The 14,820-nt window shown below is 36.3% G+C and overlaps 1 protein-coding gene and 1 pseudogene across 1 annotated transcript in view; one reads left to right on the top strand and one right to left on the bottom strand.

Moving 5' to 3' along the window:
* Positions 1 to 14,820, top strand: part of Ube2e2 (ubiquitin conjugating enzyme E2 E2) — a 381,059-nt gene that overhangs the window by 138,542 nt on the left and 227,697 nt on the right. The window lies entirely within an intron of this gene.
* The window catches only part of LOC101700339 (coiled-coil domain-containing protein 152 pseudogene), a 34,313-nt pseudogene continuing 31,339 nt past the window's right edge, over positions 11,847 to 14,820 (bottom strand).

Here is a 14,820-nt window from a genome sequence, read left to right as displayed (position 1 = left end):
TAAATACCCGGCCTGTGCCCACATTATTTTGTGAATGTCTTTCTCACTTTTGTTGTTGTTGTTGTTGTTGTTGTTGTTGTTCTGGGTTTTGGTGGCACTAGTGATTGAACCCAGGGGCATCATACTGAGCTTTATCACCAGCCTTTTTTATTTGTGAAACAGGATCTCACTAAGTCACTGAGTTGCCCAAGCTGGGTTTCAATTTATGATCCTCCTTCCTCTGCCTATCAGAGTGCTGGGATTGCAGGTGTATGCCACCACAGTGACTGTCCTTCTCACTTCTGTATTAGTTCTCTACCAGAAATTTCCTACTTTTCTAAGTTTGTGCCCATTTTGAGTCCTAATCACCTTTTTCTTTGGCACTCTTATTGAGGCACTTTTCAAAGTGAGTTCAGTAGGCATCTATCTCTGCTACCTAGTAGCCTTGAGTGAAAACGCAAAATGTTGAAAATGCATGAACTATAGGTAGTAGTAATTTAGGCAAAGAAGCATTGACGAACTTTAATTAAACTCCATTTTATAGCTTATGAGCAGGAATTGTTCTGTTGTTACATAGTCTTTCTATATGAAGTATTACAAGAAGTAAAGAATCAAATTCATGATAGTTAAAAGCCTTCCACATGAGGTTTAGTATATTTTCATAGGATTGGTATAAATGGAAGAGTGGATGAATGTGTTCTGTGACATGGTGAGAAAACAGGGAACTGGGAAAATTGGATTTTAATGTGTAAAAACCTGGGATGGAGACGGAGGAAGTCTCAAGCTTCACTAGTAGTGGAGTTGGAACCCCTGGATTGATGCCAGTAGAAAATATAGGACATGTAACTTTCTGGAGATAAGACAACGAAAGGAACCTCTGTGGGAGCTTCCAGGAAGAAGATGTTAGGTAAATGAAAAGTATACTTGAGTGTAGCTCTCTTGTCAAAAGGGAAGGGAGTGGAAGTAAAAGGAAAAATGAGGTGCTTATTACAAAAAAAAAAAGGTCCAAAGATGGGCTAGTAATTAAACTATAGTGACTAGCATTTTAAAATACATAATGGCATCTACAACTGAGTTTTTTTTTTTAAGGTAAGAGTCTTCCTGTGCTTCCCAAACCACTAGGCCAGTCATGTTGAACCTTTTAGAGCTTTCAGTGATATAGCCTGCTACGACACGAGTGTCATAGGTTCGGCACCACTGCCCTAGGCTCAAGTGCTGAGTGCTGGAGCAATAGGTGCATATCACTGCATCTAGCTTGTCAACAAACATTTTTAATAGTCTTTTTTTTTTGAGTTAACACCTATACCCTACATTATTATGGATATTTATATCTTTTCCTCGTTGTCATTGATTGGTTCATTATATTTTCTCAATTCTCAAAATAGTAGGTTTTTTACCCAGACAACTATGCTAGTGTTATTTAATTGTTGACTTACTCATGAAAAAAGAGCTGCTTTTTATTTAACAGAACATGAGGGACTGAGACCAAAAAATAGAATTGCTCTGGACTGATATGGGGAGGCCAATTCAGCAAGTGCAATTTTAAAATGCATGAGGTAGCTTCTGTGAAATTAGAGATGAATTAAAAATAACTAGAGAATGAATAATAACTGTCTTGTAAGGCAAGGGGAAACTTTTTTGATCAGAGTGCTTACAAGGATGTATTTCTTAAAAGGTATTTGTTGTAGTCAGGGTTTTGGCAAAGGAATACATTGAATACAGGACACATAATTTATAGGAGTATTTTATGATAATTACCCAAAAAGTCAAATACAAAGGAGTGAAAGATAGATTAACCACACACTAGAGGCTCAAAGAATCCAGCCACCCGAGGGCCTGGATCGCAGCAATTTCCGACACAAGTCCAGCTAAAGGCTTAGAGTCCAAGACAGTGTCCTCCATGAGTCCAGCCAGTAGCATAGAGCCCACAGCAATGTCTCATGCTCATCCATATTGAGGATCTACACCTGGAAGCCCCAAAGGACATTGGTGGAAGCCAGAAAACCTATGCCAGTGAGATGAAGGATTTGTGCCACCAAGCTGAGGGATCCACATTGGAGCCAGGAAGTGATGCTCATGGTGAAGATCAGAGCCCCCCTGAGAACAGTAGCCATTCCCAGCCGCAGCGAGGTCTCCAGCTCCTCCTCTGGTGAAAACAGCCTAGTTCACATCAGGAAAACCATCCACAGCAAGCTTCTCCTAGAAAATTAACAGGCCAAGATCTTCCCCTCCAGTTCTCTTTTTATGGCTATTGACAACAATCCTCAGGTGGATCCTCCACACCCAGAGCACGCTGATTCAGTTCAGCTGGGCATTACAAGTTGACCATTAGTTAATCCACTATAGCACTGAACAATCTATGGTATAAATAAAACATAACTTTTATACATTTGGTGTACATCAATTAAATCTCATTTTTAATATAAAAAAATTAAATTCTAATGGGTGCTACAGACGTAAGATACTGTTCTTGTTTTGTTATTTCTACTATATATACACTTAGTATCTAACATCTTTGCTTCCTTTAAAATATTCTTTAAAGTGATACCCTAGGAAGAAAACTCACCAAAATATTTCATTTATAACTGTCAGGAGCTGAAATTTTCCAACACTAACCTCTGTTTCAGATTCCTGCTGTTACCTCTGCACTATTAGTTGGTGTCAGCAGGGAGTTAACAGCACTCAATTTAACCTTGCTATTTGTATTCTGTTTTGAATTTTTTTCCCCTCATTTAACTTCTTTACATGGATTCTCCATTTTAAAGATCATGCATGCACCACGGGGGGTCTGTACAGTGGAAAGACTGTCCTGCAGATAAGCACACAATAAAAGCACATTTAAAGATAATGTGAAGCTACAATACTTTGCTTGAATTTTTCTGGAAAAATAGAGGTATTGGCTGTGAAAATGATGGGAACAAGAGAAAAATTGAGTAACCCACACATACTGTTTTCTGTAAAGATTATAGATTTGTTTAAAACACGTTAGACTTATATATGAGTAGGTTAATTGTAGGTCATATGTTCAGACAGTAGGGCCTGTCTGAGACTGATACTCCTGCAGCTGACCATGAACTAAGGCACATCTCACCAGAAGCACTTCTTCCTCCACATTGAAATTAGGAATCTATTTTGACTTGAGACCACATCCTGTATCATTCAGAAGCATTCCTTCTGTCAGTACTTCTCACTGGTAGTCCTCCCCTTTCTTGGCCCTTTATCTTACAAATACTGAGCTTTTCTATTCTGAATGGTCTTTAGCAGCAGAGTGGGGAGAACAGGTTTATGAAGAGGGATGCCTAAACCCCAGATCTCCTTTCCCTTGCCTGACCCACATGGAGGCTACCTTCTCTAAGCAAGTCTCCATTAAATGACTTACTACTATCCTTTACTCAGCCTTTCCCAGAGTAGTTGCTGAGTAAAGTACCAGATTGATGAAATGGAAGGGAAATAGGGAAGATCTAGTAAGAACAGGAATACTGAAATGCTGTATGGTGGGATAAACCCAGAAGGAAAACCCAACTTCTTAATTCCTCAGTTCCCCGCATTTCCAAGCTTGTGAACATATTTTGTTTTCCATGACTCATTGTAGTACACTTTTCTACTAGAAGATAACCCTGAGATTCCACTAGTTTCATCTTCACTGACCATTCTGCTATGTGCTGAGCACATTAAAGTGAAAATAACAACACCTCTGGTGACATTGAGGAGGTCCCGCGTTTCAGTCTGTGTTGCAGGGAGCTATGCATTTCTGCTATCCCAAGCAGATTATCCCACAGCATTTCTCCAAAAATGGCTTGTTTTGGTGATTGGTCATTAGGAAGTATAGTAACCCAGGTATTGTGCTATAATACTCTATTCTTACATTAACATGACACACATCCCAACTTACACTGTTGTCCTTACCTGATTATTTTTAATAACAGCATCCCCATTTGTTCCCCTAAAGTTTGTATGGTAGATTATATGGACTTTTTAGTCCAGTGGAATATGTAACAAAAGCCCAAAATTTACATATATGATTTTTTTTTTTTAATACTGGGAATGGAACTCCGGACCTTGTGCTTGCGAAACAGGCGCTGGAAACACTGAGCTGAATCCCCAGCCCCAATATATATGATTTTTAAAGTTAAAGTAGTAGAGATGATGTTTAAAAATAGCCCAGCCTGGGCCAGGAATTTAGCTCAGTGGTTCCGCCACCTGCCTCGCAAGTGTAAGGTCCCGAGTTTGATCCCCAGTACCAAAAAAATAAATAAATAAATAACTTAGCCTGGTGTGGTGGCATATGCCTATAATCCCAGCAGTCTGGGAGGGCAAGGTGGGAGGATCTCAAGTTCTAGCCCATCCTGGGAAATTTAAAGACTTAATGACGTCCTGCCTTAAAAAATAAGAGATGGCTAGCTTCATAGGTCTTCATTTTGAAGTTTTTAACTCTTACTACACATAGAAAGTAGGACAAATACAAATTTTAGAAAATAAAAGTTAAATTTATCTCTTTCCCTTTTTAAAAGACAGATTACTTCATATAAATTATTCTGTATGTTTAAGTGTGTAGACGCTAAGTTAAATGAGTAAAACATGTTTTAGTAAGAAAATAATTTATTGGGCTGGGGATTTAGCTCAATGGTTCCACCACCTGCCTTGCAAGCGCAAGGACCCGAGTTCGATCCCCAGTACCCAAAAAAAAAAAAAAAAAAAGAAAAGAATTTATTTTTTGACTTAATGCATCATCAACCATTGATGAGATGCTATAAAACCCTATTTAAGAGAGATATAGGCTCCAATTATTAAAAGGTAATGGCCTCCAAATGCCTTATTTTTGTCTTGGTCTAGTACATTGAGAATGCAGAATTCATACTTTAATTATCACCTCTTTATATTAGCTCTAAGATCATTTCTATACTTTTCAAATGAAAGTTCAGTGATAAGCCAATTACAAATCATTATTTTCTTACTCATGTGCCAGCCTGGTAACTATAACCACACTATAAAGATTTTTCTGGGACTTTGAAGATGGAATTACTGCCTTTAGGGATTAATAAATTAATTATTTTTGTCCATTTTTCATTCTAATTTTAAATCTCCAGATTATATAAAGACCATTTTTATCTAGTATATTTATATACCTTAAAAACCACTCAAGAAATGGAGTTATATTTTTGTATGATAATAAAGGGCAAAAATAAGACAAATCTACATTCTTCTTTCTATTTGGATGTCATAAGATAAATACAAAAACTGAGATTGTAGTATAGTAAGAGGGTTAGCTTGTCCTTAAATCTCATTGATGTGCACTGGAGAAATGTGCAGTTGATTTAGAGGAATTTAGTAGACACTTTGTTCCCTATGTTCTCCTGATGTATGTACCATTCTACTGAAATCTACTTTTATCACTTTGTCATGGGAAGTATGAAATATTATATCTCCCAACCTGTTAACTGTATGAAACGCCGAGTTCTTGTTTTCTAGAAATCAAAGAATGAGCCCTAGGAAGAACAGAGGTTAAAAGTAGGAAGATATTTATTGATAGGAAAGCTCCTGAGGGGCAGGAAAGGTCCTGAGTGGGTAGCCAAGGACCCCACTTTACAGAGAAGTTTTATAGGTTGAAGCCCACTTGGGTACAACATGGGCCACAGCCATGAACATCCAATAAGGTTACAAGTATAGTCACTTAGGTAATGGTGGCCCAATTGGGAAGCAAGTCATGTAGCAAGTGTGGATGGAAAGAACAAGGATTCTCCTAGCAGGTGATGAGTCCAGAGGTCTCTGGTCACTCTCAGGGTGGTTGATGCCTATCTATACTTCACTAAGCCCAGTTCTTTGAAGACGTATGTGGATCTGGGCATCTTGAGGTCTGGTTTTCAGCTGATGTAGCTATAGTTTGTTTCACCTTTGTCCTGGCCCTCTCGAGGACTTAGTCCTATCTGACTGCCTATAATATTTCCACCTAGCTCATCTATCTATAATAAGTTGGCCCATGGGAATCAAACTCTGGAAAATTAATTTGTGCTAACTAAACTCACAAGAGATTTATTTATAAACTAGTAAATCACTTCTTAATTCACTGTGAAAATTCTTCCTGATCCAAAAGTGAGAAAAATTTATCTGATATTTCTGAGTTCTCATCATTCAGCACAGGTACTTCAATGACTACAAAGGTGAAAAACATTTAGTTCCCATTTTTAGTGAGTTTATTTATTAGCTGGTGAGAGGACTTGGAAGACATAGAATACCAGCCAGACTTCAATAAATGTATAATTGACATGTGATGGATAAACATATAGACGAGATCCCTTTCTTTCTACTAGGTAGACTTTTATTGAGCTTTAAGGAATGTGTTTTAAGAAATATTTCTCTCAACCCATTATTAGATAATAAATTATGTTACTCCCTTTTCTGTGTGTTTCTGTATTATTAAGTGGGACCAGCTGTTTTTAATTAGGACACTTTTGCTTAGGGATACTCGAGGTACTCTCCAAAGTTTTGAAAGTCTTAACATGTCGAGATCTATGATAAACTCATTCTCACTTTAATTGTTAATTATATCTGCCTTTTAATTTTTGTACTGAAGTGTTACAGCTAACTTGTAGATTGATTATATAATGCATAAGGCAAAAATTATAGAGTACCTTTAAAAATTTCATATAGCCTATAAATTACAATATATTTGGATTTTGTAAAACACTACTTAGTAATGTAAATGAATAATGTTTGGTAACACATGATTATAATAAGGCATACAGAAGCCAAACATAATTTTAAAGATTTTAATTCAAAAGATTGTTTTCATCAGGCATTTGTATAAATTAAGTATAGGTATCATGTATGTTCTCTGTCACAGTGATGGCAGACCTTTTAGAGACCAAGTGTCCAAACTGCGAACCAAAACCCCACTTACTTATCTCAAAGTGCCAACCCTGCAATTAAACCTGAATACTGAGATTTCAGTTTAGAAAAAGCAAGTCATAAATTAGCATCTTTTGTTTTAAAAGCAAAACACAATAACAGAGCTTTCAATTATATAAATAGCTTTTTATTGAGAGATAAAAGTTTGCATTTAGCGTGCTTTTGTGTGTTGTTATCCAATGCTCAGCTGGTGGGGCAATACTGGGGCAACTTGCAACTTGGCTTGTGTGCCGACCAAGACAGCTCTGCATGCCTACTGCGGCATGCATGTCATAGGTTCGCCACCCAAGTTTTTCATTTTCTTCCATTGATTAGATTTTGGGTGGAACTGTTTTCCAGTGTATATGGGATGCTCGTCTTTTAAAACAAGATAGAAACCTCCTTTTGAGGGGCTTTCTTATAGTCAGTTTATTTTAGACAGTGTATGTAGATTTGTTCTGTGTGGTGACAGTAAAGAGATAACCAAGTATCGTTTCATGAATCATATGATTTATTGCCAAACACAGAGAATTTCTTACCCTTAGGTTCTAATATTTAAAGGGGGAGTGAATAATGTGAACAAATCTCATAGAGAATAACTATATTTGAGTTATATTAGCCATATAGTAAGTTGGAAAATACTCTCTAGTTTTTCAGTTAAGATGGAAGCAGGCCTCTATGGAATGTAAAGTATAATTATAAAGATTGGGGTGTAGCTTTTTATGAGCAGTATTTGGAGGGACAATGGCCTGTCCACGACAGATGTCCATGATGACATGTAAGGTTTATTCGTGCTAGAGGGTATTGTAGGTACTGGGGGCAAGCTTTCAGAGCTAAGCTTGAAGACTAACAGATTTTTGCCTTGTCACAATGTCACAGCCTCAAAGTGTCTGTCCGACTCAGGTTTATGTGTCCAGCAAAACATCATATGGGTAGCAACTAAGTGTTTGAAATCATTGTTATTAATGTTAGTCTTGGGCATCGCTCTTAGATTTGGATGTTAGTCATATTTTTCTCTAACTACTATCTTCACCCAAACATATATGCAGCTGGCTAGCATTGGATCCCATGTTCTGACTATGATCATGGATAGTTTTTAACACCCTACAAGAAAATCAGAGCTTTGCTGCTACTGCACTATATGAAATCAGCAGAGCCACAGAATATACCGAAGTGTGATAAAATAATCCCATATAGCAGGCACACTGAATCAGGACTAACTACATATGTATGCTTCATCCTACTTTAAAGTGTGGTACTATGTGACTTAGCCCACTATAATAGTAATTTTATGTAGTTACTAATAATATTGTTAATGACACTAATTGTTATTAAATCATTTTCACAAATTAATATAATTTCTATGTTTAGGAGACTGTAATTTGAAAGATTTGTAGACTCCTTGATTTCAAAGCCAGTAGCAGAGGCAGAATGATCTGTTAGGTCCTGGCTACTGTACAGAATATTGGAGGGCCTGATAAAAGATGGTTTTTAGGATCTGGCACTGAAGGTATATAAAGCTCAGACTCCAGAATCCAGGAGTTGTGTGTAAATTTCCTTTGTTCTGCTTATTGGTTGAGTGGTCTCTAGAAAAGTACTTTAAACTTTGCAAGGTTTTTGAGACAACTAAATGAAACAGATAAAATGCTTAGACCAGTATGTGGTATATAGTAAGAACTCAATATTATTTGCATTTTAATCTTAATGATATTTGGAATTTCAGGTTTTCAGCAGGTTTTAAGTGTATGTGTATTGTTAAGTGAACTACTAATTTTAAATTTCTATTTTTTTTAAAGGGAGTTGTCTCCCAAAGATTTATATACATATATAGTAGTTCTGATTTTAAAGAGAATATTTCAGTCAGTACTACATATATGGACCACAGCACAGGGTTCGCATGTAGTTTGTCCCCCCCACCCCAGGACAATTAGATATATAACTCTGTATATCATAAAACACACATAATCACCATTCACACTTATTTTTAATGTATTAAATACAATTACACCTGTATTGTTTTCCTAATCTGTAATGTGAGGCCTGTAACTACAGCTGAGAGGTATTAAAAGCAGAACAGGAAACCACAGTTTTCTTAAAATAAGAATACAAAGTAAGCTGACATACACAGTGTTTTTATATATGTCTGAAAAGAAAATATACTCAGTGAACAAAATATTCTCAAAGGTGACTGCAAATAATAGTGAAAGAATACCACAGTTTACTTTAAAATTATACATCTGCTTTCATTAGACTATACAGAAATCTCATTGTAGAATACTTTTTTTTTCAAAGCTATGTATCTCAACTGAGTAATCTTTTTGTGATGTGCATTATATCCTAAAGCATACATGTGAAGCTAAAGCTGCTTTGTCCTCCCAAACTGTAATGATATGTGTTCTGTCTCATCACACCCTTTCCTCTTTATGGACCAGCAAGTCAAGGACCATGTTTCTTAGGATTATTACAGGAGCTGTTTGCTAGTGGTACATGTATATGTAAGTAAAACATTCACAGCTAGCTCTCAACTTTTATCAGAAAATTGATTGCAAGTGAATGCATTTTTGTTTTTAAATTGTTACTTTTGTTCTTTAAATGTATATTAATTAAAACATTTAGCATGAAACCTATTAAGAGGATAGAACAAAAAGCACAAATATTGCACTCAACTGGCTGTTTCCAAGATTATACTAAACAAGGGGAGATAGTTGATATTTTAATGTAAAATATTGTGTGGCAGACCTAAATTTTACTTAAGAAAAGATTAACATTAATTCTTATGTTTGAAAAGTCCCTATACCCTTCCTTTAGCTATTACATCTTTTTTAAAAATTAATTTTATTGGTACATTTTAGGTATACAATATAATAACATTCTTCATTGGAAATGTGCACCTTTACATAATCTCTCTTGGTTCTTATTTTTCCCCCTTCTCCTGCCCTCCCTTCAACCCATTTGTTCAAGAGTTTGATTGAGTTCTAGTATTTCGTTGCTTGTTTTTTGTCTAGTTGATCTATCTATTTGTGACAATGGAATATTGAAGTCTCCTACTGCTATTGTTTTAGTGCTTATATGATTTTTCATGTCTGCTAGTATTTGTTTTATTATAGTTGGTTGCACTAGTGGTTGGTGCGTAGATATTTACGATTGTCATCTCTTCCTCTTGGATTGTTCCCTTTACAAGGATATAGTGTCCTTCTTTGTCTCTCTTAATCAATGTGGGTTTGAAATCCACTTGGTCTGCAAAGAGGATAGCTACTCTGCTTTTTTTCGGGTTCCCATTGCATGGAGTATTATTTTCCACCCTTTAACTTTCAGTCTATGAGTTTCTTTTTGAATTAAGTGTGTTTCTTGTATGCAACATACTGTTGGATCTTGTTTCTTGACCCATTCTGCCAGTCTATTTCTTTTGATTGGTGAATTGAGACCATTAACATTGATGGTTATAACTGATATGTATTGACTTATCATTGTCATGACTGTTTGTTTTTGTTTGGTTCTTCCCCTTTGCTTTTAATTTCTTGTTGTGCCTGGTGGATTCATTCTGCTGGGCTTCCTGGGGTTGTGATCCTCATTATCTTTTCCAAGATTTTGTCTAAAATTTTTTGGAGAGCTGGTTTGGTATTCATGAAGTTTCTGAGGTGCTCTTTGTCAGGCAAGTTTCTTCTCCATCAATTTTGAAAGATAGTTTTGCAGGGTACATCAATCTGGGATGGAGACTTTTTCCTTTAGGGCTTAAAATACATCACCTAAAGCTTTTCTTGGCTTGAGGGTTTGTGTTGAGAAGTCTGCTGTATTTCTGATGAACTTTCCTTTGTATGTGATTTGTTTCTTTTCTCTAAGTGCCTGTAGAACTTTGTTCTTGTGTTGGGTTTCTGGAATCTTAACAATTATATGCCTATGTGTACTTTTTTTTTTTTGATCAAGGCTATTTGGAGTCCTATATGCCTCACTTATCTGTATGTCAAGTTCTTTTCACCTGCTTGGGAAGTTTTCTGCCATCATTTCTGTGAACAGTTTTTTTTTTTTTTATGTCATCTGCACTCTCTCCTCTTTCTTCATTGACTCTGATCAGTCTTATGTTATTCTTCTTTGTATCGTCTAGCAGTTGTTGGATTGATTTCTCATGATCCCTTACAGTTTTAAAGCAATTTTTGTTTTCCTGGTCATTAATTGCATCCCTATCTTCCATATCTGAAATTCTGTCCTCACATTGGCTCATTCTGCTACCTAAACTCATAGGCTCATAGGCTCATAGGCTCATTCTGCTACGTAAACTTTCAGTGGAGTTTTTAATCTCCTGGAAATCTGTTTGCATCTGTTTTACAGATTCCATTTGTTTCCTATGTTGGGAAGCCCTCATGTTCCTCAGCTCCTCTATTTTTTTACCTGTGTCCTCTCTAGATTTATTAATCATGTCTTGCACTATGGGCACAATCTCTGCTGTTATCTGAGAAATTATTACTGATTTCATGTTTTCCAGATCCTCTTTTGTTGCCAGTTCAGGGAGTCCAGGTGGTTGAATATCAGATTGTTCCATCTCATTTCCCTTTAGGGTTGCTTTAGGTGATCTGGAAGTCTGGTTTTGAGATTTGTTTACGTGTCTTCTCATTTCAACAGGTGGGGGGATGGAGGGTGTGCTGCTGGCGCCCATGTGGCTCACCTCCTCAGCATTGGGGACAGTGGTACAGCCTAGCTATTACATTTTCAGTAGTAGTGTTTTGTACAGACTCTACGTTGTGATTCTTCTATGTCTCAATGTTTGAAATATTATCTTTAAAGTCAGTACTGCTATATGTTTATATAAATCTTTGGGGGAGAAATCCCTTTGCAATATTGATCACCCAGGCCTGGTGGTGCATTTTGTGACCCCAGCACTTTTTTGTTTGTTTGAAGTTGTCTCATTTATTATTTAGGCTATTTAGGCAGTATGCTTATGTTGAAAATGCAAGCGAAATTTTTGATTGCTTTTTAAAAAAGTAAATAGTAATTAATGAATTTACTGTTATACTCAAAATCGTCTACGTTTAAGGTGAGAATCTCTGCCAGTAGAAAGGTACTGTTCCAAATTGTGAATGGTATTATGAAGAATTGCAGTCTCTTTGTTCTTTTCTTCTTGAAGATGTTTAAGCTTCCTTCTGTAGATACTCTGTGGGGAAATTGTAGCTTCTGGATATGGTTTTGATTTAGTCTGAACTCTTGCTAGTTTGGCATGAAAATCCAGCTATAGTTTGATTATTTCATTTTGCATTTCTTTTTCTTGAATTATTAACTTTGCATTTAACTGAGATTTCCATCTCCTTTTTCTTTATTAGATGTTTGTGCTTTTCTTCATTTAATTCAACTTTTTTCTGCATATCTTGATAAAGTTTGCTTAGTTCTATCTTACGTTCTTCCTCTTTGATTTTCATTTCATGTACAATTTTGGCAATATTATTCTTATATTCCTGTTTGTGATATTTCAGCTTTTCCCTTGTCATATCAGCATTTCTTTTTAGTTGTTCATTTTCACCTCCCAAATTGTGTTGATATTCAGTGGTCTGTTGTAGCCCTTAATCATATCAGGAAGAGCAGCACATTCTTTTTTAATTGAGGCTTCCTTTGTTTGCTTTACTTTTAATAAACAGGTACTCTTTTCCAACTGAATTTCCAGTATGTTATTCTTTCCACTGATTTCTATCATTTTGTTTCCTGTGAAAAATCCTTTATAAGTTTGTCAACAGTCATACTCCTAATCTTTTTTATACATTCTTCACTACTTTGATCTGTGCTTGAACTTGATAAATATAGTAAAATTCTTGTAGGGATGCAGGATACTGTGAGGACATATGCAGGAAAGAATATCCTTGAAAAAAATTGAGAATTTCAAGTCATCCACAAAGAGTTCAGAACGTACTTGCAGTTGTTCCTGGTTTCTCCAAGCCCAGCACTTTAGAGGCTGAGACTGGAGGATCAAGAGTTTGAATTCAGCTGGGCCACATAGTGAGACCCTGTTTCAAAACATACCCTCAAAAAAAGAAAGAACTGATTGACTCTGTTGCAATAAGACTATATGTGATCAGTAAAGTACTCAAAATTTAAAATTAATAGAATAGCTCCTTACTTTTAAAGAACTGTTCTACAAATGTTCCCCCATGTTTCTTAAAGTTTATGTATTTACTGAGTTCTCATTATATTTCCAGCGTGATAAAGCTTTGAGTATAGAGAGATGAACAAAATATACCTGATGATGGAAAAAACAGATATTAGACAATTAAGTATACCTCTCTGAGGAGGTGACCTTTCAGTTATAAACTTGAAGGGGAAAGGGCAACTATGGTCTATGCTAAAGGAAAATATGCAAAGACTATGGCAGGGAAGAGTTTAGTCGGCTAACCAACCACAAAGTAACCCTGTGCAGCAAGAAGGGGGAAAAAGTGACAGATGAGCTTGGAATCATACAAAGGAGTCAGTTTGGCAATTCTTCTCCTAATGTCATCTCATAATAAATTAACTTTCAGTGAAATCACACTACAGCTAAAGTTGTTACTTTACCTTTAACATAAAGGAACAAATAGTCAGAAAATTTGAATATCATGAAAAAAGAAAAACTCAAAAATTGCTAAATTTCTATATGGGGAGCTTAAAAATAAAACCTGCAAAACATAATTTTTGTTGAAATTTTTATAAATAGAGTCTCTACTCAACTCACCTACTAACAAATGGCCCCATGGGAGGTGCCACTGGAATGCTTTAAGTCTGAATTTCTGCATCTGAATTTCCCTTTTCTTATGTGATTTTTAGTTGCTTACTGTAACCACAGTGCCATACCTTCATGTTTCTCCTTTAATCTAGGAAGAAAATACAGTAATACCTTGGTTTAAAAACCCTTCTGTTTAAAAAATTTTGGTTCACAATCCAGTGTTCGGCAAAATCTTGCTTCTGTTCACAAACAGCGTTCAGTAACAAACACAACCGTGTCCATCTTCCCCACACAAACACAAATGCATCCATCTTCCCCAAAATCTTAAAATATATTAAGTTCATAAACTGAGATACCACTGTACAGAAGTAGGTCTGTGATGACAGAACCCATGGTAACAGTATAAAGAGAGGAGGGGAGGGAGCAGGCTGTGTGAGCCTTGCCCCCTTGCCCATACGTTTTTTTTCGTTCATTCCTTTTTTTGATACATGTTAGGTATACAGTATTGCTGACATTCATTATTGGGAATTTGTACCTTTAATTAACATATCTTGGTTCTTATTTTTTTCCCTATTCCCCTGCCCTCCCTTCAACCCCTCCACCCCTCCCTATTTACAAAGACTTTGCTTCCATTTTTTCCTTTTCTCATATTTCTTTCCCTTACCACTCCTTCTTCCTCTTCCCCTTTGGACCTTTTCTTCCTATTTCACATTATCCATTGTACATTTAGATCCTTATTTACACTTTCTGTTTCTCATGCCAGAGAAACTATTCAGTATTTACCCATGGGTGTCCTATTTATTTCACTTAACAGTATGGCCTCAGTGTGCATCCATTTAGCTATAAATGAATGAACAGACATTTCTCAGACAAAGAAGTAGAAATAGCAAATAAACATATGAAAAAAATGTTCAGCATCACTGGTCATTCAAGAGATGCAAATAATAACACTGAGATTCCATCTCACTCCAGAAAGAATGGCTGCTAACATGAAACCAACCAATAACAAATACTGACGGGGCAATGGGGAAAGAGGAACACTACTCCACTGCTGGTGGGAGTGTAGATTGGTGCAACCACTGTGAAAATCAGTATGGAGATACCTCAAAGAACTAGGATTGGAAGTCCATTCGACCCAGCTATTCCCCTGCTGGCTATCTTCCCAAAAGAATTAAAAGAATCATACCACAGAAATATATGTGCACTTGGAGAGGTGGAGGCAGGAAGAGCTCAGATTTAAGCTGAGCCCTGGCAGTTTAGCAAGATTTGTCTCAAAA

Source organism: Heterocephalus glaber, unplaced genomic scaffold (assembly GCF_053883595.1).
Source record: "Heterocephalus glaber isolate CG9 unplaced genomic scaffold, H.glaber_assembly_v1.0 deba00001472, whole genome shotgun sequence".
Taxonomy (NCBI): Eukaryota; Metazoa; Chordata; class Mammalia; order Rodentia; family Bathyergidae; genus Heterocephalus; species Heterocephalus glaber.
The sequence above is the reverse complement of the archived record's forward strand: the minus strand, read 5'-3'. Positions and strand labels throughout refer to the sequence as shown.